At 32.6% G+C, this 27,909-nt stretch overlaps 1 pseudogene; it reads right to left on the bottom strand.

The window, feature by feature from the left end:
- Positions 1-5,850: 5,850 nt before the first annotated feature.
- LOC114181414 (TLC domain-containing protein At5g14285 pseudogene) lies at positions 5,851-7,025 on the bottom strand (annotated as a pseudogene).
- Positions 7,026-27,909: the final 20,884 nt, after the last annotated feature.

Genomic DNA, 27,909 nt, shown 5'->3' with positions numbered 1-27,909 from the left:
GACCTTTGCAATTACCTAAATTATATCCTTCCAAGTTGGATGCACTAATTACTTTAGCCACAAGTGTAGAAACAATTTAATCATCCTTTGGTCTGCAATGCTTGACGCCAATCAATTTCCTGATGTCTGTTGTGGTGAAGAGCTACACATAATCCAAGTGATGGTAGCATGGAGTTCCGATTCCTTTTGGCAGCAAAGGGTCCAATAATATCACATTGGAGAGGTGTGACACAATTGTGATTGTAGGTGGAGGACTTGTGCTTGAAGCGGTGGATTTTAGTTGGTCCAGCATCAACACGTTTAATTGGCTGCAGCTATATTTATGCCTCCCTCGCTTAAACCCTGCAAACAACAACATCCACTTTGAAGATTATTTCCAGCCTTTTTCCAAAGCTGAATGGTCCACTTAATTGGTTCACTTCCAAGTTTGTTTCTACATAAATTGCATCAGCAATGCGTATTGGAATTGGGTGTAGCAACCTCACGTTACAACAACACCTCTTTTGTTTATTTGGCAGCCTTATTAGGTGAAGTATTGGCCAAATTAAGCCCTTGGCCTAAGCGGTGTAACTGTAACCTTTGATTGGCAGCAATGAAATGGTGCTTGGAAACAAAACATCTATAATTTTCTTGGTGCAGTTTTCTAAATTGATTCAGTGGCAGTCTTGAATTTTTTAAGCAGAACAACTTGATTTTTGAACACGTGTGGCAGCAGCTGGTTCTCTCTTTGTGATGTCATAATCTTCTTGGTCCATTCGGCGCAAATTACAGCAGCTAAATTTGTTTTATGTAGGGAAATTGGACAACGGTTCATTGGAGCAAACTTTTGTTTCAAGATTTGGTAGCAACTCCATTTATTTTCTCTCAGTGCAGGAGTTTAGTGCTAAGGATTACAACTTAAAATCCAGTCGGTGCCGCTAAATGGGTGTGATGTTTCACGTGGCATTCAGTGGCAGCCTTTCTAGGATTACACTTCTAGTTGTCATTCGGTGCAGCATTGAGTTTTAGTGCAGCAGAACCTGAATTGTCTAGAATTGGTAGCAGCCTCCTTTGCCTCTTGCAATTCACAACAGCTAGTCTACTCACTTTGGTGCAGGACCTCAACCCCGTCGCTTAAGCGAAACAATTTGCAGCAACATGTTTTTTGGAAATTCTGGAAAATGACAACAACCAATTTTAGTCCAAGCGGTGCCAATACTTTCTAGATTCCTTGGTGCAGTGGATAGAATTTGGTTGGAGTATTTGTTTGCGGGTTCAACATATTTCTTTAAAAGGTGGTGGCATATTTTGGTCATTGTGGTTGGCTCCTTGCTCCACTCGGTGCAATTGAATCAAAACGTGACAACCACACCCCTAGCTTCAAGTGCTGCAGTAAGTTTTTCTTGAATTGGTGCATGTGCATGTGGCTTAGTTACATGTGCTTTTTGAAGCAGTGCAGAATTTGTCCTGGCTGTTTTTGGTGCTGATTTGAAGCTTGAAACAGCAGCCATTTCATGCGTGTTATTCATCTTTTACTGCTGCTTTGGCCTACCACCGTGGATGCTATCCTGAGGTGATTTTTGGTGTTGTTTTGGGGTATTCTTTGGTGCAAAATTGGGGCACTTTAGTCATGTTTCTAGTTGAATTTGTGATGCACTTTTTTCATTTTGCTTTGCTTAGTTCTTATCATTTAGAGTTAGAAATTGTTCATTATTGCTTTGCTTGAGTCGCTTGTCCATCATTTCTCTTTGAGTTTGATTTTCCTTGGTTTCTTGTGTTGTGGGGCAATGTACCTTGAGCTAAATTGTTGGAAGTATTGCTTGTGGGAGTTTGAATTAATCATCACATTTTAGCTTGAGTATTTTGTTTCACATTTCTAGTAGTAATTCTAAATAGCTGTTTAGATTACTTTTGTCTTTAAAAGTGCTTTTCTCGTTGTCATAGTCCTAGTTTTGTCACATATTACTCCTCTTGGTTTAGCCCTTTCTTGATTTTGGTGCTTTTGTAGTTTGTCTTCAAATTTCCTTGGTTTTGTCTTAGAGTTTTCTTTCCTTGGCCTCCTGAGTTGGGCTTAGATCTGTTACATCTTTCACTTTGATGTTGAATTCTTGATGGGTTGATTGGAGGTTCTTTGAAGAATTGAACAAGAACTTGAGAGCGAGTGAATACACTTTGAGAGTGAAACACGAGTGGAATTGAGTGTAAACACGTAAGGAGTGGTGAGGCCCATTTAATAATTTTATCTCCATTACTTTTGCTAACCACTTACTGTGTTTTGTGTTAGTTCTTGTTTCCTCTCTTTCACTGCAGGAATTAGGAATTCTGAGCACTCCAGAATGTTCCATACACGTTCAACCTTGATAGAAGATATCAACTTCATTGTGTCCAGAATTATCAAGTTGAATAGCAAACTTGGGAATCTTAGAAGGGAGTACCATGAAGAAAGATGATCATTGCCAAAAGACAAAACAAGTGCTATTAGATGCACCAAGTGTGAAGGTTATGGACACGAAAATTATCAATGTCCTAATTGGAACGCAAAGTACATGAATCTTCAGGAACTCCAGGATTACATTGTATACTTGAAAGAGGTAAAGAGGAGTGTTAGGCGAAAGCTCGAAGTTAGGCAAGAGCAACAAGCAAAAAGGGAGCATGAAAAGGCGGAAAGAGCATTAAAGGAAATGTGGGAAAAAGCAAGACAAAAGAGAGAGCTAAAAGAGAGAAAGGAGCAAGAGCTAAGAGAACAAAAGATGAAAGAGCTTAGAGAAAGAAAAGAAAAACTGCTAAGAGAGCGAGAAGAGAAAGAACAAAGAGAGAAACACGAGAATGAGTCTCTCCTCACACCCGTGGCATGCATGGTTGAGATGAAATCCTTAAAGGGAGATGATAATGTGTTAAATTGTTGTTCCCATTCACATCATGATTTTTCATTGGGAACACTTACTAACCCCTCTCTTTTTGTCTTAATGCCTAGGGAAGACTTATACATTAAGGAGCAATGGCATAAGCAATGGGGTGAGGAAAGGATGATAGAAAAGGCAACAACAATATGGGCAACACATGAACTTGCCTTTAATCATCTGCTTGTTTGTTTGTCCTATCCTGAAAATCCTAAGGGATTTCAAGGACACTCTTTTTCTATTATGATTACTATTGGTTGTTTTCCTTTTTGTTTCACTGTGGATAATATAATTGTGTTTAAACTCTTTGATTTGTTCTACAGGTTTATCTTTGATCCAGGAGAACAATCTCCAAACACCTTGATAATAAGAGATTGGCCTCTTTTATGATTCCAAACTCATTTTTTTTATATAGCCTTTCATTTCTGTCTTTAGACTATTATGGTTTTGTGTGCGTTCACACTTATGTTTGTGTGTTTAGTTGTAGGTAATAAAGCGCTAAAATTCGAGGTCGAATTTTCTCCAACCTGGAGGCAATGATGGAGGCGTGGTTCGGGATCGTCACATGGTTTTCAGAGCAGTTGATGGGATCATGCCCAAGACCTTTAAAGAGATCTCGGATTAGCTTTAGAACATAGAATAGGAACTCTTATAATTCTTGTAATGTTTTTGTTTGGGCTTTACCGGACCTTTAGTTATATTGGGCCTTTTTGGTGTTTCGGCCCATAGTATATAAGCCATTGTGAGACACATTTGTATTCAGATTTGAGTTTTATGAAACGGTGAGTTTTCTCTCAAGTCTCGAGGTTCTCCCCAGAACCACCGATCCTTATCTTTGAATCTCCGATTCAAAGTGGCGGATCTTCCTCACTTATCTTGGAACCTCCCCCAAGTGGCGTGAATTCCTCCCGTTCCGAAAACCCCCAAATCGACATCCTCCATTTTCCCCATTCGTTCTAGGGTTCATCCCCATTTTTTTTCGTATTAAACGAATTTTCACCCCCAAATTCGAGACGATCCTTCATCATAACTTCATCAATGTCCACCTCTTGCAACATTGTATAAAGTTTCATGTTGTCCAATTTTAATTTAGAAGAGCCTGAAAACATAAGAAGTTCATTAAAAATTTCTAACAATCACTTAATTAAAATATCTAAGTAAAAATGTTAATTTCATTATCTTTCATGTTGGTCTATAACCAATCTTGGAGACACATCAATGCCTCCACAGTATCTGGAAGTAATTTATTCCGTTGTTGGGTAAGAATCTAACCACATTATTGAATGAAGACTCATAATGTTTTTATTAATATATATATATATATATATATATATATATATAAGGATATTTTTTTGAATTAAAGTTTAGCGGGTACGGGTATCCACGGGTACGGATACTATGATACCCGTACCCGCCCCGTTAACATGTGGGTCTCAAAAATACTCGTACCCATGGGTAGCGGGTATCCATTTTTAATATTTGTTTCCTACCCGTTGCGGGTTTTTTCCGCGGATAACTGCGGGTACGGATTTTTTTGACATCCCTAGTAATGAAGATTGAGGTTACAAATATCATTATGGTATTAATGTAGAGTGTAAACATTGATGTCATATGTCCATCATTTACTTCTTTTTCTATTTCTTGACCTTGTGTCATGTTATTATTAACATTAAATAAAATTAATGTGTTAATATTAATACTAATAACACGTGATACAAAAATTATTAGAAAAAGAACAAAATAGATATAAATTAGAAGTTTGTGTTTAACATTTATCCATGACCTCCATGTAAGGTAGTTTTCTTTCTTCATATTTTTTAATTCCTAGAGAATTAATGTTTGTCCTTCCTTTGATTGATATGGCTCTTTTGTTGGGACAATGAGAAGTAATATGACAAAATCTCAAAATCCTAAAATATTTTATTTGACTATTATTTTGAGGTGTTATAAAAGAAGAGAGTATAAAATTTGTATCTCTAAAATTACAATATGGGGAGTGATTATTTAGAGGTGAAATCATCATTTTTCAATCTTGAAATTCAATCTTGAAATACTTTTATCAAACAAGTGGTTTGATAATATTTTTTCATTCATTAAACTTAAAATATTAAATATAGTATTGTATTATTGAAATGTTTTTCATTCTTTTAATCATATTCTTTGTTACGTAAATTTATTCATTCTTCCTATTTCCTCTTCCTTGCCTTTTCTTCTTTCCCCTCTCCTCCTCTTTCGACTTCTCTTCCATCACCACCTTGGTTGTCTTTTCCTCCTTTGACTCTACCTCCAATTCCTTAAGCTCCTCCTCCTCTTCCTCTTCATTTTTCTTTTCCTCTTTTTTCTTCTTTTTCCTCTCACTCATCTTCAAACCCATTTATAGACATATTTTGTAAAATTTGACAAAAATTTGGTGTTTATTTTACCAATGAATTTAGTAGATTTTAAAAAGTTCAATTATAAATACATTTATCAACAATTTTTTTAAAAAAAATCAATTATTAACAAATTTAAAAGAAAATCAATTTTCCAAGAATTAAAAAAACAAAAAAGCTCAATTATGGACAAAGTTTAAAAAACTTAACTTTTTACGAATTTTTAATGATCGACAAAATTTATTCATGAATTTTTTTTCGCGAAATAGTCAAAGTTCAAGATAGAAACTTTGACAATCATTTTATGAACAAATTTTATCAACAAATTTTACTGATAATTACTGATAAGTTAATTATCGATAAATTTATTTTCATCAACAAAATTCTTAACTAAAATTATTTTAATGACAATTTTGTCCACAGATGAAATTCTCTTATTAACTACGTAATTTCTTATAATAAATGAAACAACACGCGGAATGAGAATTGAGTTTACTTCTTTTTCTATTTTTTTTATCATAAACTTTGTATTCTGTCATTATAAACATTAAATGAAACTAATGTGATAATATTAATACTAATATCCCGTGATACAAAAATTATTAAAAAAAAGAAGAAAATAGATATAAATTAGAAGTTTGTGTTTAACATTTATCCATCACCTCCACGTAAGGTAGTCTCTTTCTTCATATATTTTAATTCCTAAGAGATGTTGATCATATCCACATATTTATTACACGAAAAACATTTAGATAAACAGTTGACCTAACATGTAAGCTATTAAATTATATTAAGTCCAACATTAATGCGTTATCTTATCTTTTCCTCAACCTCCCTTGATCTTTCTTCGTAGACTTCAATCCAAAGATTAGAAACCCACGCAATGCTCCCAGCAATGGCCACCGACACTACAACGACCCAGGAAATCCAAACCCACGTGGCAATTACACCCGCAGCACCTCCACCTGAGTAAAACGCCGCCATTCGGAAAACAACATAAGGCCCCAACAAACCTCGTACCACAGAATACAAGCCGTAAAACGGAACCGACAGAACTCTAGCCACACTCGCAGCGAACTGCGCGTCGTTTCGACGCGCTCGGGCCAGTGCCCACGCGTTCTGCGGCGCGCTGGTGACCTCCGCGACCGCCAAGAGTATGAGCACCGCGACGGCCCCGTGGAGCGCCACGTGGCGGCACGTGAGGATGACGAAGAGCGTGGCGAAGTGGTGGAAGACGAACGTGAGGTCTCCGCCGCCGGCAAAGAACGTGGCGAGATGTACGAGGTCGGCGGCGAAGTAGGCAGCGCTGTAGTCTAGAACGAGGTTCTGGAAGTTCGTGTTTGCGGCGGCAAGGCTGCGGTTTTCAGCCGAAAGGACGGCGGCGGCTGCGAGGACCGCCGCCGGGGTGCCGTGGAAGAGGGAGATGAGGCAGCTGGAAGCTTCGGGTCGGATCTTGGGGCCCCATTTGCGGAAGATGACGAAGTAACCGAGAAGGTAAATGGAGAAGAAGAAGGTGAAGAATTTGTGGACGTGGTTTTCCATTTGCGTTGGGTTTTGAGAATTGCTAGAGTGGGAGATGGTGCATTTAATAAGGTTTTGTGGAGCGTGTTTTGTTGTGTTGGGAAAGAAAAACAGAACTACAATGAACAGGGTGGTGGGGGAGGACCAACGGTTTTATTTTTGAAGTTTAGTAAGAAAAAACGAACTCCGTTAGGTGTTGGGTGTTGTTGAACCGTTTTGGGACTTCAGCAAAATATTTCACATGATTTTTGTTTGAGAAAATGATAAGTATATATCTTTCAATGTTTACACCTATTTAATACTTAATAAAATATTAATATTTTAATTTTTCTACTGATTTATTTTTAAATATTTGAAAGTTTAAAATAAAAATATTATTTTATTAGTATTAAATAGATGTGAAGCTAAAAATATGATATTTGTTTGTCACTATCCTTTTATTGTTTAAACTCTAATCACTTTTTACTGTCGTATATAACTACCCTAAAACGAATTTTATTAAATAATTCAATTTATATTACAATTAAATATCTTAATTTAATATTTCATTAGTAAAAAGTTGTTGTTAGGCAGTTGTCTAGGAAAAAAATTATCTTTTTCCTATCTAACGTTTAGAAATTACGATATATTGACAACTCATTTTATCTCTTAGAAACCACCTTATAACTTTGTAGTATCTTTATATATTATTCTTATAGTTTAATATCTTATTAATAAAAAGCAGTTATTATATGAGCATGCAAAAGTTAATGAATAGTCAACCTATTATAATTCTACTTTTAAACACCTAAAAAAGTAATATTTATAATTTTTATTTTTATTTTGTATTCTATCCTTTACGGGCAAGGAGTGATTTTCTATCCAAGTTGAAATTATGGGTAGATATGATATAAAGATTTGTTGAAATAAAAACAAATTTGAAAAGAGAGCTTTCTCAAAAAATATTTTTGGAAAGTCAAAAATTTCAACATCCTTCAATGTTCATTACGATTTTGTTTTGCATTGCGGTCTACTAATTAGTGGTTCTTTCCTTCGGTCCAATTGCTTGTCTTTGACCTTTATAGAAGAAGAGTTTCCTAAGTTAAAGGGTTTTGATGAATTTCATAAAGTTGTTTGAAGTTGTCTTTTAATATAAGGGAAATAAATGATTGTGTCTTAGTATGTTTTTCGATTGAATTATGGTACTGTATGTTCGTGCTTGTTTCAAATTTGAGAATTTTGTTTTGAGAAAATTTAGGGATTATTGTTATTGACAGTTTAATTCAATGTATGATAAGAAAATCCGAGTTTTCAAAATGTTAATTGTTACAAAATGGATGCATATGTTCAAAGATATTGTGGTTGTATATTTTATGAGAAGTATATTGAATTTGGTGGGTTATAGTGACATGTTGAAAGTTGATGTATATGAGGTTAAGTTGTGGCTCTTAGAGAAATACGATTCTTGAGTTGAATGGAAATGAAATTGTTTTATTTTGGCATGTGATGTAAAATGTGGTATAAGGTTAGACTTAAGGTTAGACTTTGGAGTTGTAACCATGTTTGAATTGAGAGTTTGATATTACTTAGCTAAGGTTTGCTTTTACTCACATATGGATTTGGTAAATGTAGAATTTAGGTAGTTTAGAATGCAATTGGAAGGAGAGATCTTGATTGTTGCAATTGTTCAACTTAGTACCATTTATAAACCACTTTGAAATGTTTTGAAAAGAGGAAAGTGCAAGATACCAAATTTTGCATTGGAACAAGTCAAAATTTCACAACCAAGAAACATTTGGTGTGGTGCTACCCAGTTTCTTGCACTACAACCTTTTCGAAACATGAGATTCCAGCTTCTTCAACCGTCAGATCAAGCTAAAATTTTAGCAACTAATCCCAAACACATAGTTGTTGACTTTGACTGGTTAGATCTTGAATTAGAAGTCCGTAGTGAGAGCAATTTTTATCGTAAGGTCCTCGTATACTAGGTTGTTGACAACCTTGACCTTTGTTACTTGTTCGGTGCATAACTTTCTCTATAGTTATTCAATTTGGTTGATTTCTTTCGCTTTTGGTTCTAGGTACAAAATTTTTGGAGCTCTACACAATTTGTAGTTTTATTTCTAAAATCCCATTTGTACAATGTGTTGCTAATTTGGATTGAATAAAAATGATAAGAATAAGTTATTTTCAAGTGAGACATATGTTGTACGGTTTGTAATATGTGTTTTCAAATGCTTGTGTGAGAACATAGGGGATTCCATGGGGGAAATTCTATTTGATGTAATTTGTAGTGTGTGCATTAATGTAAGGAGTTAGTACTAGAGGTTTATCCTAATACTCTAATGCTCATTCAAGACTCATGTACAATAGAATGAGATATGTGGTGAGAGGGGCAAAAGGTCTTGTCATTAAGAACAACCCTAGGGTTTTTATGACGGATAAAGGGACTAATCTTGTGAGTGATAGGGTGAAACTCATTGACAATGACTCTATAGGTAGTAGAGGCCACCAAAAGTGCAAAAACCACCAAGAATCATACATCAATGTCTATATCCGGATAATTGAGTCTAAAGTATAGTTATGTGTGATGGGTTACTTGATATTGCTTAGGTTGGTGTATTTGGTGCATTGTTGTGCAATTCTATTGAGTGTTATATATATATATATATATATATATATATATATATATATATATATATATATATATATATATATGTGTGTGTGTGTGTGTGTGTATTTTGTTTTTTCAATTAGCTTATCCTTTTATGTTTTTATGTACTTGTGTTATTCTCTCCTTTTATAATGATCACTATTACTTGGTGTGAGCAGATGAGGATTTAGGTGTTTGCTCCCCTGGTGATAGAGATGACAGTGTAACTATTTAGATTTTAGTTAGAATTTTACTACTCGTTATCTTTTGAAAAACTTTGTAGTTACCTCCTTTTGTATCTTATGTTCTTAGGTTGAATTTGAATTTATTTTGGTTATATACTTTATGTATGCTATTTGGATAGTAATTATATAAGATCCTATCAAGTAGTTTTGGGCTATTATTTTTGGGGTGTTTCATTTCCTTATGTGAGCAGAGTTATAACACCTAGGCCACCTCTTCCACCCCTTCCAACATCGGATATGCTCGATCCGGCAAGGGCAATCGAGACCATGATAGCGACTTTCCAACAACAGAAACACATAAACCTCCTCTCTATGAAACACAATCATCCTCACCATCTCAATTTTCGTTCTCCAATTTCTCACTCTCACTTCATCTTCCTTGTGATAAGAGGTAGGGGTTCAATCGTCGCAGAGCCATCTTTAAGTATATTTGTCTACTTCTCCATTCGAGTAAGTAAAAAATTTCAACCTCCTTTGATGCCTATTACATTTTTGTTTCGCATTGCAATCTTCCTCGGATTTTATTCAGGTTTTTTTTGGGTTTTGGTTTAAGTTATCTACTAATTAGTGGTTCCTTACTTCGATCTAATCACTCGTACATTGTCTCTAGGTTGAAGAAGAGTTTTCGTGAGTCGAAGGGTTTTATGGGTTTGGTAAAGTTGTTTGGGGCTGTCTTTCAAGGTAAGGGAAGTTAATTAATGTGTCTTGTTTCGTAAAGTTGTTTGGGGTTGTTTTTCAATTGAATTATGGTATTGTATGTTTGTTCTTGTTTTAACTTTGGGAATTTTTTTTAGCAAATTTGGGGATTCTAACTAATTGATAGTTTAATTCCATGTATTGATAAGAAAAGCCGAGTTTTCAAAATTTAATTGTTACGGAATGGATGCATCTGTTCAAATATATTGTGGTTGTTTATTTTATGAGAAATATATTGAATTTGATGGGTTATAGTGACATGTTGAAAGTTTATGTATGTGAGGTTAAGTTGTGGGTCTTGGAGAAATATGGTTCTTGAGTTGAATGGAAATGGAACTATTTTATTTTGGAAGGTGATGTAAAATGTGGTGTAAAGTTGGACTTTGGGATTGTAACCATGTTTGAATTGAGAGTTTGATATTACTTAGCTAAGGTTTTGCTCTTACTCGCACATGGATTTGGTAAATGTAGAATTCCTGTACTTTAGAATGTAATTGGAATGAGAGATCTTGATTGTTGCAATTGTTTAGTTCGGTATCATTTACACCACTTTGAAATGAGTTTGAGAAGAGAAAAGTGCAAGATACCAAATTGTGCAGTGGACCAAGTCAAAATCTCACAAACAAGAAGCATCTAGTGTGGTGCTACCCAGTTTCTTACACTTCAACCTTTTCAAAAAATGAAGATTCTAGTTTTGTTAACCGTCGGATCGAGATGAAATTTTAATCGTTGATCCTAGATAGATAGTTCTTTACTTTGATCGGTCAGATCAAGTTAGGTGTATGTAATGAGAGAAAGTTTTTATCGTAAGGTCCCCTTAAATTAGGTTGTTGGCAGCCTTAACAGTCTCTATGGTTATTCAATTAGGTTGATTCTTTTTTAATCTTGTTCTTGATTCAATCATCCTTAATTAGAATGTAAACACAAAATTTTTGGAGCTAAGACAAGCTGCAGTTTTATTTCTAAAATTCAAAATAGTTTGTACAATGTGTTGTTATGTTGGATTGGATAAAAATGATAAGAATTAGTTTTTTTCGAGAGAGACATATGTTGTAGGGTTTGTAATATGTTTTTCAAATGCTTGTGTGAGAATGAAGGTATTTAAATAATAATAAAAAATAAGGAAATAAGAATAAATTCCGCGGTTCTTACATTCATTTCGTGGTTCTTACATTCCCCCACCTTATAAAATTTTTGTCCTCGAAAATTGACTTACCAGGAAATAGGTGTGGATATGACATCCTCATGAGGTCTTCCATTTCCCACGTCATATCCTAGGTTGCTTCATCCCAAAGGACCTTCACAGTTCGAATCTCCTTCCCCCTGAGTTGCTTGACTTGAGAATCTAAGATTCTCACTGGTCCAACTCCAATTGTGAGATCTTCGCACACCTGTACATCATCCTCCTCCAGCACATGGGTAGGATCTGCAATGTACTTCCTCAATTATGATACATGGAAGACATTGTGCAGATTTGCCAAGTGAGGTGGCAAAGCAATCTCGTGCGCTGCTGGTCCAATCCTCCTCGTAATCTGGTACAACCCTGAGGAATACATGGTCACCTGCCTCAAACTCAAGCCAGCATCCTCCTCTTATCTGCATAGGACTCCTGCCTGCTTTGAGTTGCTTGCATCTAATCTAGTATCACCTTCACTTTCTAAGTGGTCTACTGTAAAAAATTCTGACCCAAGCACCAATGACTCCCCATCCAGTTGCCAACACAATTGTGTCCTGCATCTCCTACCATACAAAGCCTCGTATGGTGTCATCCCAATGGTGGAGTGATAATTGTTGTTGTATGTGAACTCAACAATCGTAGCATATCACTCAAAGTACCCAAGTGGTCCAACACACATGTCCTTAACAAGTCCTTCAATGAATGTATGGTTCTCTCGGACTGACCATTAATTTAAGGGTGATAAGCTGAGCTCATTCTCAATTGAGTACTCAAGGCTACCTGTAGTGACTGCCAAAACCTCGATGTGAAATTTGGATCACGGTCTGATACAATACTCACTAGCACTCCATGCAACTTGACCACCTCTCTAACGTACAACTCTGCCAGTTTGTCCATGGACATCTTCTGATTGATTGGTAGAAAGTGTGCACATTTCATCAGTCTGTCTACAATGACCCAGACTGAGTCATACCTTCGTCTTATTCATCTTTTTTTTTGTTTCTTCAAGTTTCCTTCATTTCTACCGATTTTCATTGAGGCTACATGAATCTTGTTGATTCAAATTGTATTACTCCTTGCTTCAATGGTGAATATGAATTTTTAGGTTCCATTTTTTTTTTGTTTCCAACACTTGTTCTTTGATTCCTTGTTGTTTTTCTTCATTTTAATCGGTGCATCTTTTAATTTTCAGTTCCTTATGTTGATAACCCACAGGTCTCAGGATCGAAACCTGACTCTGATACCAATTGATGAAACCAACTAGGAATACAGGGTATTCGAAGATTGATAACGAACAATAGGGATTCTAATGTGAGAATAGAATCCGAATCTCATTCACATGCAAGAGTATAGAGGATACAGAAGGAAATTTGTTTCCTGAAAAGAATGAATGAATGCCTCATAACAGAATGCATTCTTCCTATTTATTAGTTACTAACAACTTTTAACTAACTTCCTAACAGAAATAGCAACCACTATACGTATTTTATACTTTCATAATACGGTCCTTATATACAATGATCGTATCAGTTTTGTCTTGAGTCATGTTTAAGCACTTTGTTTCATCTTCATTTTTGTTCACATTGTTAAATTCTGCACTTGCTTTATGAGAACCAAGTCCTATATCACACATTTGAGCTATGAACTTCAAGTGATGCTTGTGGATGTGTAAGGCAAAGGTCTCACTGTTTTTTTTTCATTTCACCGATTGGATTATGCTTTTGAGTGTCTTAGATGTTATTCTATGATTCATGCTTGATTCTAGATCATAATCAAGTTCATTCATCTTGAATTTCATAGAACATCTTCACATTTCCGTGAGCAACTATGCTCAAGTCTGTTTTTTAGTTTTCACTGCACGTACACCTACTGTTTGTTATTTATCCTGAACACATGGTTCAATCAAATTTTTTTCTGATTTTTGCCTCTTCAAGCTCAGAGTTAGACGAAAATAACAAAAAACTATTCACTCAAAAATGTTGAGTACAAAAAATATGAAAAATCTCTGAAGTTGAGGCATCAATCAACGTTTTTTGGACTACCAGTTTCGAGAAAAACCATTTTCAGTGCTGTTTTGTGTGTGTTTTGCTATGTTTTAAGTGTTATTAGTTGTTATAATTGATTGCTTAATTGTGCACTCCATATTGCTTTGAGTTTGCCTTCAATAGATGTGGATTTTATTCCCTTAATTTGGCACAAATTTGTAATGCGTACAATGGCTGTTTTATGAGCACTTTTACTTCTCTATTTTTCAGCTTTCTTCTTCAATTCTAGTGCTATTCTAGGTTTATTTTGATTGTGCTAGCCTTTGTTTCTTGCCTTAATTTCTTGCTTGTCATTTTTTGGCTCTCCTTTCAGTCATGTTTCATTTTACTTCCATTTGGTTTTGCTTCCTTAATTAGCTTTTCTTGCTTTCTTTCTTGGCTTAATTCAAGTTTGTTGGCCTTATGCTTTTTATGGTATTGTGGGGATTAAACTCTATGAATGATTTCTATTCTAGAGGTAGCATTTTAGGAGGTAGAGTTTAAGGTAGACATTAGTTTACTTGATTCTTGAGTGCTTCCTCCTTTTGCTTCCAAATATTGTGTGAGTTTTGAGCAATATTTCCTAGTGAGCGTGAGTGCTAACATTTTAGATTGGCATAGTTTTGCGTTGTTGTTTTTGGTGCAGGTTTGTGTGGCTGTTTTGCCTCCAACTGTGACTATTTTGTTGCTCTTTTACACTTCAATTTGGTGGTTTCAAGGTGCTTTACAAGTGCCTTATTTGGTGGTGAACTTTGTGCATTAAAGAGGAGGCTACAAGCCAAGCTTTTGGCTCTCAAATTGTGCATTTTGGCAGCACATTGGCAACACCTTTTGGACATTTAACTGCTTCTTGTTTAGCTTTCTTTTGTTCTTCTTTTTCTATCTTTTCGACACCATATTTGGTACCTTTGTGAAGCTCCCTTTGTTTGTGAAAATTGCTTCTTTTGGAATCAAAATTTGACACTTTAAGTGGTATTGGGTGGGTTCATTTTGAGTACCAAATTAGTGCACCAAAGTTTCTTTACAAGTTGTTCATTGTAATTTTGGCCTACTTAGGTGTCTTGGGAAATCACAAGGTGTTCAATCTCATTTCCTAAGTAGAACCTTTTCAATCTTCCATAGTGCATCGTTTTAGTGGTGAGTGTGTTGAAAGTCCTAAGTACTTTCTCACCTTACCTTTAGGCCGCATAGTTTATATTCATGTTTTCCCATTGCATAGTGGCTCAATTTGTGAGACCAAAGTCTAAAATTTTGCCAATTAGGGGCCTGTTTTATTGTTCATCTTTTGGTTAATCTTTGTGTTTATTTTCTTGCTTGTTTGTGATCTTTGTCTCATGTGATTCTATCTACTTATTACTTGAATATTTGTGTGAGCTTTGAGTACTTTTACAAGTGCAACCTTGGCAAGGATTAGTCTTGGTACTTAAGAAGTCCGTGAGACTCACCTCGCTTACCTGGAGGTACACTTGTGCTAGTCCTCTTCTTTTATCCTTTTATTCGAGTTCATAAATTCATTCAATCACCATGAGTACAAGAAGGGTCACTCGTTCTAGTGCCCAAAGGTCACTTGTTTCTTCCTTTATAGGTACAAGTGTAACCTTGGCAAGCGATATGTCGTACAAACCTCACAAGGTACAACAGGAACTTCTCAAATTTCTTGAGGATCTAACAAACTAGCAAGATTCTCTCTTAAATAGAATAAATATACCCAAGATATTATAAAAGAAATATAAGAGAGTAAAGAGAATGAGAAAAAGAAATATAAGAGAGAAAAAAGAATGAGAAAGAAGAAATAAGGATGTGTAAGTGTATTTTTGGGATGAAGCATAAATCCCAATTTATAAATAGAGGAGGGATGGTGGTCCCACGTAGAAACAAAAGTGCACCTGCCCAACGTCCACCTTGCCTTGCAGAAGAGGGATGCACCTTGTAGAAAAAGCTAAGAAAAGTTTTGGAGATAAAAATTGCACTGCGTGGACTTTGCATTGTTACACAAAAAAAGGAAAGCACAACTGCATCATTTGTTCTAGCATTTTAACCACTCCAAAACACGAAACGCTTTTTGCAATATATATATATATATATATATATATATATATATATATATATATATATATATATATATATATATATATATATATATATATATATATATATATATATACACGCACACACACACACACACACACACACAAACACACTATATCACCAACACTAGATTTATCTAATCATTACATTAACAAACTAGTCTAATAAGTATTATTAGACTCATCTAATCAATATATGAACACACTTGTCTAATGTGTATATGATAACGCTGTCGCTCATGCGATCAAATTAATACTACTAAACTATAGCAACGTCAGTATTGCTAAGATAATAGTCAACAAAATAGAAAGGGTAAAGTAACCCAAAGTCGTCTCCCAACGAACACGGAATTGATTTTTAACAAATTAGTTCTTATAAAACTATACAAATGAGTTAGTCAAATAAAATAAAAAATATAGGGGATTAAGATAAACAAAGATAGAAATAAAATTTAAAAGATAAAAAGAAATAAAAAAATAGCAAAGAAAATAGATTGATTCCATTGCTTTTTCAAAATAGATTCATCATCGGTTATCTAAAGATTATTGCTTAATTAATTATTGTTGTAGATTTACAAATTAATCAATGTAAAGTCTCAATTAATTTGTTGGCGTTCTCACTTTTAACCAAAGTACAGTCTCAATTAAAAGTGAGAACTTTTAGATTATCCACAGTAAATTCAACCAAAGTACAGTCTCAATCAAATTTACTATGCCTAATCATGTCTATTCTTTTATGTCCTCACCAAATAAAAAGCTTATTAATCAAAGTAAAGTCTCAATTAAGTGTAGTTAGAGTAAATACCTTTAACTAAAGTAAAGTCTCAATTATTGGTAAAAACAAATTCAATCACATGAAAGTTTCTAAATAAAATCAAAGTAAAGTCTCAATTGAATTTAAAAACCCTTTAACTCATATGATTAGCATGCATGTAGATTTAAAATCATTACTTTTTACGTGATTCAAAGCTAAAAGACATAGATGAAATTAAACCTCAACAATAATAAAAAGAACAAAGAAATTATTTCATTCTAACCTCAGAATCCATAATGAAATTACAATGGAATCAACCCAAGAAATTTAAAACTCCATGAATGCAAAATAAAGAGAGAAGAATAGAGAGAAGAAAGAAATTAGGCCCCCCTTAAGGGTTCCTAAATTCCGAAGTGTCGAGCTTGTTTTCTACTTCTCCCTTGGTCTCTTTATATAGGAATTGGACTAGGTTTTTCTGTTGCTAAAATCTCTCAAATATCTTTTAAAATAAAGATAAATATAAATATTTAAAAATATTTAGAGAGATATAGAGTATTTGACAGATATAGTTGGTTGAAATATCAATATCTAATATAATTAAATAAATTAATTACTTAAAGATATATGATAAATTATCACCAATTAATATTTGTATTAATTTTCCAAATCAACCCTTTGCAATCTCCTCAAATTATCTTTTAAATAATCCAATATCTTCAAGATATATTTGTTTGTTGTGGATCTAAAAAGATTCCAGAAGATCTTGTCATATTTAAAAAGATTTGGTAGTTAATATCTTTTAATATTTTATGATATTATTAAATAAGATAATTATTTAAAAATATCAAATAAAATATCTAAAGATATATTTTTCCCAAATTATCTTCTATCATTAAGATAAAGAAAATCGCAAGGTCCAATTTTTTTGTTCCTCTCTTCTTGGTTTAGCCAAACTTCGATGCTTTTTCAAGTTTTTCTTACCGTCTTCATGCAATGCTTGACTTGAATTTTTGTGCTTTTGATAATTTCTTATTCTTGAATTTATCTTTAAGGTGTCATGAAGCTTTAATCAATTTATTTCCAGCCCTCCATGAGCTCAACTTAGTTGCAGCTGCACTAACACACCTCAAAATATCCAAAGAACATTTATGCAACTAAAAAGCTATTTTTAACATGTTTTTGTATCTCATGTTCAATAAACCCAATTATAGGAAATCCCAATTAAATCAATCTTTAAACACACAAATTCAATTAAATACCCAGAATTAAACACTGAATGAGGGCAAAAATACGCACTCATCATACCCACACACTTATCCTTTTGCACTCCTAGGCAAAATTGAGTAATTTCAAAACTTGTTCTGAGGTATTTTATTTCACATCAACACTGGATCAAAGGAATGAACATCATTGGAGACAAATCAATCTTCTAGAAATCAAATTATTATGTATATACAAACGAAAATGTTCTATTTTTCACACATGAGTTAATCTTTTGAATTCACAAGACAATCAATTATGAAAGAAAACACTCAAGTTAAATGTGTATTTTCTCACCAAAATTCTCTCAAGTGTTTTGGCTTGTGTTTTCACTCAAAATACTCATGTAAGCAAACTCTCATAATACTTAACAAGACTCTAATATTCACAAACTTTTAGAAAAATATGCATTCAAAGATCATGAGGACTTTTCATAAGTTATAATGGGGCCAAGGCAAAGGTAGGAAAAATTTTAGGATTTTTGGGTTTTTGAAATTAAAATATAGAAAGAATAATGGAGCATAAGTTCAAAAACAACTCTTTTTCATTTATTGCTTGTTGCTCTCTCTTTTTCTTTTAGAAAGCAATTATTTCAACACTTTTTCATCAACAATTTTTCCTTTTGCCATTTTTATTAATTTGTGGGTGAGGTACTCACCCACACACTTTATTCCTCAACCATTCCTGAACACAATCCATTAGCTCCTTCTTTCTTCCTAAAGTAGAATATGGTCTTTTTCTTTTCAAGGTTATGCAATAGGCTTAAAACAAGAAAAAGAGATTTAAAAGCTCAAAGGAGCTACCAATGGATTAATATCAAGGTGGGCTTATTTGGCCAAGTAGCTAAAAACAAGAAATGCCTCAGTCATATCAAATCATGCATATTCACCTAAGATGCAAACAAAAGAGTCAAGCTAAAAATTTGAGTATAAACAAACATGAGCAAGTCACTCAAGAAAAAATAGGAATGACATATGGTAGTTCATCCTTTACATTAAGGCTCAAGACTCACAAGGTCAAATTCTTTCACAAAAGATTTAATCAAGAAATTCTCAAATCAACTCAATTAGCAAATCACAGAAACAATCAATTCATATCAACATGACTTTTATTTTTCCAGAATTATGATCATCCCAATTACTGAATCAAATCCCAAAATCCAATGTCAATATGTTTTATTGAAAGCGGGTAAATATTTTTGTGGATTTCTTATGAGAGATATTGTTTAAAAGTTTCACTTAGTAAAAAGTTAATACTTTCACAATTTTCTCAAAAAGAAATCACAAATTTTTTTTTCTTTTTAAATGAAAACAAAAACAAAAAAATTGAAAAACAGAAAATAGAAAAATTTACCTACAGTTTGTCTCCCCCACACTTATTTCAAAAAAAAATGTCCTTAGTGGACTTATTTTAGGGAGGAAACGAAAAAATTTGTGACTTCTGGCTCAATCTGGCCATATGTCAAAATTTATTTTCTTTAATTTTATAAAGTACAAGTCAGCTTCTACAATTTTATTAAAGAAAACAATAACACATATTTTTGAAATTTTTTTAATATTTTTAAAATTAAAAAAACAGAAAAAAAAAACCAAACATGCATGCAAATTAACTTTTCTATCAACAATGATTTCAAAAGAATTTGAATCTAAGCTTTTTACCTGTTGTAGCAACCTTTCTTCTCTTTCTGCAGCCATGTCAACAAAGATAACCACTGAAAACTTATTTGCATCATTCACATCAACAAACTTGATGTGTGGAGTGTGTGGCTTCAGCTGAACTTGAGCATCATCAAGTGCATTCGGATAGTTAACGGGATCATCAGTAATCCTTGTAATCTCATCTTGTGAGCAAAAATCTGCACTTGAAGTAGTTGAATCTACTGCTTCATCATTAACCAAGTCAGTTGCAATAATAGATGTTTCAGCTGCATCTTTAAATATCGTTGGCTCTTCAACTGCACTTGGTTCCTCTATTGCATTGTCCTCACAACTTTGCTCTTCAAAAATATCATCAACAGATAAAACTTTATATTCACATTGAGCATTATCAACATATCCATCAGTAGATATGTTAGTGTGAGAATCTTCAATTTCTATATCAACTTCAATAACATCCTTAATATGTCCATCAGCAGACATATTACTATGAAAATCATTATATCCATCAGTAGATATATCAATATGATGTGATTCCGCTATTGGTTTTTCAGACTGATTCTGCAAGCTTTGTGTGGCGGCATTCATCATCTCTTTCTGATCTATTTGATTCATCTTCATCATTTCAGTCATCATTTTCATCATATCTTCCAAAGTGACCTTTCTCACTGCATCATTCATTAGCTGACTCAAATCTTCAGACATTTGTTCAGCTCTGATGGCCAACTTCAGAAGCACATCTTTGATTTCATGACGAAGTGCATTAAAATCTGGATTTTCAGGAAATATCTGATGGGGTTGAGGGGTGGTATTAACAGTTACAAGTAATTCTATGAAGTTGTTCTTACTTGCATCCCTCAACATATCAGACATTATTTGCTTATTTTCGTACCACTCTTGCTCAATATTTATGCATCTTTGATCAACTCGCAACCTTTCATCCATTGACTCTAATTTCTCTATAACATCACCCATTAATATCATAACTTCCCTGTAGGATGGTCCATTGGTTGCTTCAATTTGTTGTGGTGGTACATATTGTTGCTGAAAACTATTTGGAACATATGGTTGCTGAGGTGGACACTCAGAATATGGTTGTTGCTCATATCCCAAAAAAGATGATCTAGGATATAGATCATTAAATTGTCGTAAAGTTAACCCACTTATATCAGGTGCAGAAGTAGGTGTGACAATTTGTTGCTGAAAATCACATGGTTGCTGTGGATAACAATTGTAATCCATTTGAAAACTACAATGTTGATTACTTTCGTATGAAAAATTATTTTGCATTTTTGAAAGAGGTTTTCTGAAAAGAAATAAGTTGAAAGCTTGTTGAGTAGACTTCCAGGAAAGATAGGTGCGTCTCAATGGACAACTTAAGTACCTTATCTTTCCTTAGCCAAAGTTTTTCCCAACTAGTTTTACAAATTTCCCAACAAAATTCCTCAAACAAAAACTATGCTTAAAAAAATAACTAAATAAAATAACTAAAGAAAATAAAAAAAATGTTAGAACAAAAATTGAGAAAAGAAAATGTTAGTGATAAACAAAAAAAATAATAATGAAAATAAAAATAAAAAAGTAAATCAAAAGAATAAAAATAAAAATAAGAACTAAAATGATAAAAATTCTAGCCGTGTTCTCCGGCAACGACGCCAAATTTGATAACGCTGTCGTTGACGCGATCAAATTACCACTACTTAACTTTAGCAACTTCAGTATTGCCAAGTTAGTACTGAACAAAATAGTTAGGGTTAAGATAACCCTGAGTCGTCTCACAACGAATACAGAATTGATCTCAAATATTTTATTCTTAAAAATGCAATTAAAACTAGCAACTATAAAAATAGGGGGTTTTGATATGCAAAGAAAATGACACGGAAGATTGTAAACACGGTAATAGTAAATAGGTCAATTCCACTGCTTTTTCTAAATAAGATTCTTCATTGATTATCTAGAGATTATTGTTAAATTAATTATTGTTGTTGATTTACAAATCAATCAATGTAAAGACTCAATTCATTTGTTGGCATTCTCACTTTTAATCAAAGTACAGTCTCAATTAAAAGTGAGAATTGTTATATTGTCCATAGTAAATTCAATCAAAGTACAGTCTCAATTAATTTTACTATGCTTAATCATGTCTATTCCTTTGTTTCTTCACCAAATAGAAAATTTAATTAATCAAAGTAAAGTCTTCACTAATTTTAGTTAAAGTAATTACCTCTAATCAAAGTAAAGTCTCAATTATTGGCAAAAACTTATTTAATCAAATGAAAGTTTCTAAATAAAATCAAAGTAAAGTCTCAATTTAATTTAAAAACCTTTTCACTCATATGATTAGCATGCATGTAGATTTAAAATCATTATTTTCTATTCGATTAAGAAGCAAAGGACATAGATAAACAAAAATCACAACAATAATCAAAATAACAAACACATAAATTCATCGAAGTTTGGCTAAACCAAGAAGAGAGGAACAAAAAAATTGGACCTTGCGGTTTTCTTTATCTTTATGATAGAAGATAATTTAGGAAAAATATATCTTTAGATATTTTATTTGATATTTTTAAATAATTATCTTATTTAATTATATCATAAAATATTAAAAGATATTAACTACCAAATCTTTTTAAATATGACAAGATCTTCTGGAATCTTTTTAGATCCACAACAAACAAATATATCTTGAAGATATTGGATTATTTAGAAGATAATTTGAGGAGATTGCAAAGGGTTGATTTGGAAAATTAGTACAAATATTAATTGGTGATAATTTATAAGTAATTAATTTATTTAATTATATTAGATATTGATATTATCAACCAACTATATTTGTCAAATACTCTATATCTCTCCAAATATTTTTAAATATTTATATTTATCTTTATTTTAAAAGATATTTGAGAGATTTTAGCAACAGAAAAGCCCAATCCAATAAAGCCCAATTCAATTCCTATATAAAGAGACCAAGAGAGAAGTAGAAAACAAGCTCGACACTTCGGAATTTAGGAACCCTTAGGGGGGGCCTAATTTCTTTCTTCTCTCTATTCTTCTCTCTTTATTTTGCATTCATGAAGTTTTAAATTTCTTGGGTTAATTCCATTATAATTTCATTATGGATTCTGAGGTTAGAATGAAATAATTTCTTTGTTCTTTTTATTATTGTTGATGTTTAATTTCATCTATGTCTTTTATCTTTGAATCACGTAAAAAGTAATGATTTTAAATCTACACACATGTTAATCATATGACTTAAAAGGTTTTTAAATTCAATTGAGACTTTACTTTGATTTTATTTTAGAAACTTTCATGTGATTGAATGAGTTTTTACCAATAATTGAGACTTTACTTTAGTTAAAGGTATTTACTCTAACTACAAAGTAAAGTCTCAATTAATTGTAGTTAGAGTAAATACCTTTAACTAAAGTAAAGTCTCAATTATTGGTAAAAACTCACTCAATCACATGAAAGTTTCTAAATAAAGTCAAAGTAAAGTCTCAATTGAATTTAAAAACCCTTTAACTCATATGATTAACATGCGTGTAGATTTAAAATCATTACTTTTTACGTGATTCAAAGCTAAAAGACATAGATGAAATTAAACCTCAACAATAATAGAAAGAACAAAGAAATTATTTCATTCTAACCTCAGAATCCATAATGAAATTACAATGGAATCAACCCAAGAAATTTAAAACTCCATGAATGCAAAATAAAGAGAGAAGAATAGATAGAAGAAAGAAATTAGGCCTCCCTTAAGGGTTCCTAAATTCCGAAGTGTCGAGCTTGTTTTCTATTTCTCCCTTGGTCTCTTTATATAGGAATTGGACTGGGCTTTTCTGTTGCTAAAATCTCTCAAATATCTTTTAAAATAAAGATAAATATAAATATTTAAAAATATTTGGAGAGATATAGAGTATTTGACAGATATAGTTGGTTGAAATATCAATATCTAATATAATTAAATAAATTAATTACTTAAAGATATATGATAAATTATCACCAATTAATATTTGTATTAATTTTCCAAATCAACCCTTTGCAATCTCCTCAAATTATCTTTTAAATAATCCAATATTTTCAAGATATATTTGTTTGTTGTGGATCTAAAATGATTCCAGAAGATCTTGTCATATTTAAAAAGATTTGGTAGTTAATATCTTTTAATATTTTATGATATAACTAAATAAGATAATTATTTAAAAATATCAAATAAAATATCTAAAGATATATTTTTCCCAAATTATCTTCTATCATTAAGATAAAGAAAATCGCAAGGTCCAATTCTTTTGTTCCTCTCTTCTTGGTTTAGCCAAACTTCGATGCTTTTTCAAGTTTTTCTTGCCGTCTTCATGCAATGCTTGACTTGAATTTTTGTGCTTTTGATAATTTCTTATTCTTGAATTTGTCTTTAAGGTGTCATGAAGCTTTAATCAATTTATTTCCAGCCCTCCATGAGCTCAACTTAGTTGCAGCTGCACTAACACACCTCAAAATATCCAAAGAACATTTGTGCAACTAAAAAACTATTTTTAACATGTTTTTGTATCTCATGCTCAATAAACCCAATTATAGGAAATCCCAATTAAATCAATTTTTAAACACACAAATTCAATTAAATACCCATAATTAAACACTGAATGAGGGCAAAAATATGCACTCATCAGTATATTGCTAGACTCATATAATGTTTTTGGCTATCTTTGTGTAATGTGTGTTGCTAGACTTGTCTAATCAATGTGTGTCTCTTATATATTTTTATACCCATCTAATGACAATATAAACACATTAATTATGTATTTTGAAACAATTACTTCGTTAGTTTTTACCTTTTAGTTTGGTCTTGAAAAATTCTTAAACTCTACGTTTTCAAGTTGAAAATAGTAAAAAGTGAATTTAAAGAATATAAAACTAAGTTTATAATATTAGGAAGTGGAATTTTTTTTATTAAAAATATATATTTTAAACTTTTGAAATGAAATCATTCTTTTAATTTATTTGGTTACAAATATAATCATTTAAAACATTTTACCAATTTTTATGTATATATAATACTAGCTTTTCATTAAATAATATCATTTTATTTATTACAAAATAAAATATGACGAATATTCAACAATAAAAATATTTATATAGTAATTTAATATAAAAATTATAAATATAATTTTTTTATTAACAATTTTTTCAAAGATAAAATTACTATATGACAATTTTTTTATATGGAAGTGTAAATAAATAAAATGAGAAAAATAGTAAAATTTTTGAATTAATACTTTAAATATAAGTTATTTTTTAATAATAAATATATTAAAAATATGTTAGAATTTAGTTTTGGTGATGGTTAAAATGTGTTTAAGAACACACATTAAAAGAAGTATTTATTTATTTATTTTAAAAATCAACTATTGTTTAAAATAATTTTTAGAGTTGTATATCATGGAATTAGTTAATTAACAAAAAAATTTCAACTTTAGACATAATTGACGTTATAAAGATTGATATGAAGATTTTAAATTTGAGAAACTAATAATGTATTTAAGAACTAAATTAATAATTCATTGGATATTAAATGATACAGTTGAAATATATTTCTATTTGTACTGAAAATCAATTTAAAAATAAATCAGATAAATAAAGACTAAAATAGTTCTTTAAAGTCATGTCGCTGGAAAATAAATATAGATAAAAAAGTAAATTAAATTGAAATAGTAAAAAAGTAAATTAGGTTGAAATATATTTCCAATTTTAGAGTAAATAAATTTAAAAATAAAATAAATAGATAAAAGAGTAAAATAACTCTATACATAAGTGGTAACAAAATAGATATATATAAAAAAGAAAACTGACAACTTTAAATGACTATATTAATAATTAAAATAAACATAGTAAAAATAAATATAAATAAAAACAAAGTAATAATGTCAAATAATGAAAAAAAACCAACTTTTCTTATATTATAATAAATAATAGTTTGTTAAAATGACTCGAAGAATTTATTTTGATATTAATTTAAGTACCATTGTTTTCTGCATCCTATTTTTTATTTCTGCACCCTGATAACTTATAAATTTCCCTTTTCACCTTCATCGTATTAAAGACCCTAATTAATTTGTATTCCCATGTTCCCTTTCCTCCTCCCATCATCTCCACCGCTCTCCTTTCACAAACAACACACAACACACCTTCCTCTAATTCTCACACAATACACCCCCTCTAATTCTCTCGTACAGGTGTATATTGACCAAATAATTTAAGGGGACTAAAATAATATACTCAAATATAATATATTTAATTATTGCCACTAATATAATAAAATTATATATAATTTAGTATTGAAATATCTATGTATATTTCTTCTTAGAAGAATGATAGTGTTGAAATTGTATTTGATATAGAACTATTTTTTTTAAAAAAAAAAATCTCATCTCATCTTTGTAACGTCTTATTTAATAAATAAACTTACTTAAATGACACGTCACACAATATAATATTACGAGCAAGGTTCGGAGTATAGAATCACTCCTTAAAGATATCCAAACTTTATAAAAGGACAATCCTGAGACACACCACGATGCCAATACAAGACAATGTACAAAATCCAACAATATTTAGAATTAAAGCCCAAAGACAAGAAATACGTGGGCCATAGCCTTAAAGAAAAGCCAGCCAACAAAATCCAGCTCAGACAAGCTATGCAGTGGAACCTCCATCACCCTAATGACCACGGGTGTTTCTCACATCTGCTCACATCAATAAATTGATGATCATCGCAAGAAGAGAAAACCACACAACAGAACATACAACAAACAAAGGGTAAGCTAGAGCGAAAAAGGAATTATCATGCAATCATATACACTTTCACAGTCAAATATACATAAATAATCCAATCATGTTATGACCTTTCAAACAATATACTAAGACTCAAGACACGACTCATCCAGATACATATAATTAGTCGGATTCAGCGGATGCTTTCACTTGTGGTAGATTTCCCTGCTCTACCGAGCTGCTCACCCCCGAGCTAAGTGTTATAATGTCTCAACCCCCCCCACAAGGTTAGCCCTTAATGAGTTTCAGGTCTCTTGCTACTCTCACCACAAGAGTCAGTCCGCTATACGTGAGACTAACTAACTCCTTAGAGTGTCAGGATGCAACCTTACCTTGAATCCTTACTAAATTATATAGATGGAGCACCACCATGAACTCCCACTAACAGGGGTCATAGAATTACGTCCCGACCAACTGAGGTACCATCATAAAGTCTCACTTTGAGACTCATGGAATTACGTCCTAACCACAAACGAATCATGTTCCACCAACCAAGTAATACTTATCATGCATATAAGTCTTATGCCAACCTTTTTAACTAATTCTCATTCATATTCCATGTCAAATCCATACCAACTCATCATTCTCAATCTATGAAGCCAACCATACATGTAGCATGCCCAAATCATGTTAAACTCATCCACCGTAGACTATAGATTATCTCATTCATAAATAATCACCCAAAATCATACTTTAAAAGCAAGATCAATACAAACATAGAAACAACCTTTGAGAACATAGAAACAATAGAGCAAACCACATTCTCAGCCAACTTCTCGCTCAGGCAGAAAGGTCTCGCTCAGGCGAGCTCCTTTCGCCTAGGCGAGAGCTCGACAATCAGAAATAGTGGCCCTCTGCACTAGCTCGCTTAGGCAAGATCTCCTCGCTTGAGCGAGGCATTCTCTCGCTCAAAACAAAGATAACATGCCTGAGCGACAGCTCGCGCAAAAGGCATGGGCGAGTCTCTACCAGTCTTGCTTAGGCGAGAAAAGCTCGGTTGGGCGAGAGTATCAAATCTTGCCACTGTTCTCCCTACAACAGCCACATTTTCATATCCAAATAACAACACAAGGGATCCCATACGTTCCCAGCAACATATAGTCCATACAAACACCAAGCAGATTCCAAAAACAAACCAAAAATAGTTCAAAACCTGAAATCCTAGCTTCCTTTACCTAGAAATAGCTAAAACAGGACCCCGACTCTAAGTAGTGGGGCACGACAGCTTCAAGGAACGACTTAAGGAACTAGAAAAATAAAGGAACAGTAGGAACTGAAGTTACTAAGAGGAACAGTAGTTGGAACCAATACAAGAGTGCGGAAAATAGGCAAGTACGGGATGAGGGATAACTTACGTGGAGAAAGAACTGAGTTTGAACTTGCTTGACCAAGGTGGTACCAAACCCTAGCAGAGAGTTCTCAGCAGCTTTAGGAGAGAATGAATGGGATAGATTTCTGAAAGTGGAAGGAATGAGTGGGGTTAGGGCAGTTTAGGGTTTTGGCTCCCTTTGGACCAACCTAGGCCCAACTGATTTGGGCAGCCCTTTTAAAATAAGGCATATAATATAAGTGGGCCTTACAATCTCTTTCACTCATTTAATTGGATATTCTTCATATTTGAGAGAAGTTTACTTAGAATAAGTTCCAAGAAATTAATATGAATTTTTCACATATAATTCTTTGAATCTTAAGAAATTATTCCTCTAATTCAACAATTGAATCTTTAGTATTATGCTGAAAACATATGAGGAATATGTGAAGAATATGTGAAGTAAA

Source organism: Vigna unguiculata, chromosome 4, assembly GCF_037176805.1.
Source record: "Vigna unguiculata cultivar grain cowpea cultivar isolate G323 ecotype 2 chromosome 4, ASM3717680v1, whole genome shotgun sequence".
Classification (NCBI taxonomy): domain Eukaryota; kingdom Viridiplantae; phylum Streptophyta; class Magnoliopsida; order Fabales; family Fabaceae; genus Vigna; species Vigna unguiculata.
This window is presented reverse-complemented; position numbering and strand designations above follow the sequence as displayed.